Source organism: Glycine soja, chromosome 3, assembly GCF_004193775.1.
Source record: "Glycine soja cultivar W05 chromosome 3, ASM419377v2, whole genome shotgun sequence".
NCBI classification, from domain to species: domain Eukaryota; kingdom Viridiplantae; phylum Streptophyta; class Magnoliopsida; order Fabales; family Fabaceae; genus Glycine; species Glycine soja.
This window is the reverse complement of record NC_041004.1, coordinates 21,260,655-21,263,602: the sequence shown is the minus strand read 5'-3', so window position 1 is coordinate 21,263,602 and position 2,948 is coordinate 21,260,655. Positions and strand designations below refer to the sequence as shown.

At 44.0% G+C, this 2,948-nt stretch overlaps 1 non-coding gene across 1 annotated transcript; it reads left to right on the top strand.

Moving 5' to 3' along the window:
• Nucleotides 1–1,332: 1,332 nt before the first annotated feature.
• LOC114407987 lies at nucleotides 1,333–1,439 on the top strand. The gene has a single exon (XR_003665789.1). It is a non-coding gene; the product is annotated as a small nucleolar RNA R71 (small nucleolar RNA).
• The last annotated feature ends 1,509 nt before the right edge of the window (nucleotides 1,440–2,948 follow it).

Sequence of the window (2,948 nt, the reverse complement as noted above, 5' to 3'; positions counted from 1 at the left end):
TTCCCTATGATACAAGGTATGCTGAATGTACCTGGATCTTTGCATTTTCAGGAATTTGAGGAACAGATTTACCAATCAATGCGGAGACATTTCTGCCCATGCTAATTCGTTCACTTCCTTTAAGCTTCCGCTTATTAGTGCACAGCTCCTTCAAGAATTTGGCATATCTTGGAATTTGCTTTATTGCATCCAACAGAGGTATGTTTACCTCTACTTTTCTAAACGTTTCCAAGATCTCTTTCTCTGCCTCTTTCCATTTTTTTGTTGGAAACTGCTCTTGGAGGGAATGGAAGAGGGGGAATGTGCTGCTTCTGCAAATCAGAATTACCTGTGGAAGAAGATTCACCTGCACAGAAATTGTTAGGTAAATTTTTGTCATCACCTTTTTCTGGAATAGAGTGAAGTTTGGCAGGTTCATTTGCAGATGAGGAAGGTGCTACGGGTTGAGGTCCTTGACATTGCTTTCCCGACCTCAATGAAATGGCAGTGACATTTTTGGGATTTTGGACAGCTTGAGAAGGCAGCTTGTCAGAATTCTGGGACTGTTGTTGATTCAATTGGGTAGCCAATTGTCCCATCTGATTGGTTAAGCTCTGAATGGAGGCTCTGGTCTCTTGCTGAAACTGCATGTTCTGCATAGTCATTTGCCTCACAAGTTCTTCGAGGGAAGGTTGTGGAGGGGCCTCAACTGTTGGCTGTTTCTGGGGTTGTTGCTGTTGTTGGATTGGTGGAGGAATGTATGGTCTGCTTGGGCCAGCAGCATTTTGGAAGGAAGGAGCAGGCTGCTGTTGTTGCTGAGGGCTAGACCATCTGAGGTTAGGGTGATTCCTCCATCCAGGGTTGTATCTGTTGCTGGAAAGGTCATAATTGTTCTGCTGTGGTTGATTTTGCTGCTGAGGTTGAGGAGGTCTATTGTAAATATTTGCAGCATAAGCTTCAGGCTGCTCAATTGCTCCAGGTTGCTGCATGGAAGGGCAAAGGTCTGTATGGTGGTCAGCAGAGGAGCACAAACCACAAACCCTTGCGACAGGTACAGATTTCTGATTCAAGGCCAGCTGGGTTACCAAGTTGACCAACGCATCCAGTTTGCCTTCAAGCTTCTTAGTTTCAGATGATGCAGATGGGTTTGTAGCTACCTCATGCACTCCTCTAATGACTATGGCATCATTTCTGGCACTAAACTACTGGGAGTTGGAGGCCATCTTCTCAATTAAATTTCTGGCTTCAGCAGGAGTCATGTCTCCAAGGGCTCCACCACTGGCAGCATCTATCATACTTCTCTCCATATTACTGAGTCCTTCATAAAAATATTGGAGAAGAAGCTGTTCTGAAATCTGATGGTGAGGGCAACTGGCACATAGTTTCTTAAATCTCACCCAGTACTCATACAGGCTCTCTCCACTGAGTTGTCTAATACCTGAGATATCCTTCCTGATGGTTGTGGTCCTGGAAGCAGGGAAAAAATTTTCTAAGAATACTCTCTTAAGGTCATCCCAGCTCGTGATGGACCTTGGAGCAAGGTAATACAGCCAGTCCTTTGCCACTCCCTCTAATGAATGAGGAAAAGCCTTCAGAAATATGTGATCCTCTTGGACATCTGGGGGTTTCATGGTGGAGCCCGGGTGCCTGATGATGGGGTGGTAGTCAACGCTCTTTTGAGGCAGTCAAAAGCCTCTTTGCATCTGTCATTAAAGTCAAACTCCACCTCCTTTTGCAACAAGTTGGACAGTGGAAGTGCTACTTTGCTAAAATCCCTTATAAAGCGCCTGTAGAATCCTGCATGACCAAGAAAATATCGCACCTCTCGCACACAAGAGGGTAAGGCAATTGTGAAATAACAGAAATTTTTGCAGGATCTACTTCAATGCCCTTATTGGAAATAATGTGGCCTAAAACTATATCTTGCTCAACCATAAAATGACATTTTTCAAAATTTAGAACAAGGTTAGTTTCAATGCATCTATTCAAAACTTTTTCCAAACTATTCAAACAACCATCAAAAGAGGATCCATATACAGTGAAATCATCCATAAACACTTCTATGCAATTTTCTAAAAAATCACTGAAAATACTAATCATGCACCGCTGGAAGGTACCAGGGGCATTGCACAGGCCGAAAGGCATCCTCCTATAAGCAAAGTGCCGAAGGGGCAGGTGAATGTGGTATTTTCCTGATCCTCAGGAGCAATAGTAATTTGCATATAACCAGAAAAACCATCAAGGAAACAGTAGTGGGATTTACCTGCCAGGCGTTCAAGGATCTGGTCAATGAATGGCAGGGGAAAATGGTCCTTTTTGGTAACCTGGTTCAGCCTCCTATAGTCAATGCAGACTCTCCAACTGTTCTGCACCCGAGTAGGAATCAGCTCCTCCTTCTCATTTCTGATCACTGTGAGGCCAGTCTTTTTCGGGACTACCTGGACGGGACTCACCCATTGGCTGTCGGAGATAGGATAAATGATTCCAGCTTGCAAAAGCTTGTTATCTCCTTCTTCACTACATCAAGAATCACCGGGTTGAGTCTTCTCTGTGGCTGTCTTACTGGTTTAGCTCCATCCTCTAAATTTATTCGATGCATACATGTGGATGGGCTAATACCAGAAATGTCCGCCAGGGTCCAGCCTATAGCCTTCTTATGCTTCTTGAGAACCGACAACAACTTCTCCTCTTGTTCATCAGCAAGGGAGGCAGATATAATCACTGGAAAACTCTTGCTATCATCCAAGTAAGCGTATTTTAAATTTGATGGCAGAGGCTTCAATTCTGGTGTGGTCGGCTGGACAGCGGTAGAAGGAGATGGTTTCTCAGCCTTTACCTCATAAAGAAAGTCAGAGGTATGTGTACTTCCTGAAACATGGTTAGTCCTATCTGACTCTATAAAATCAATCTCAAGAGGTAAAACACCACCACCAGGCATGCAATCAATATCACTTTCAGATTCACTCTCA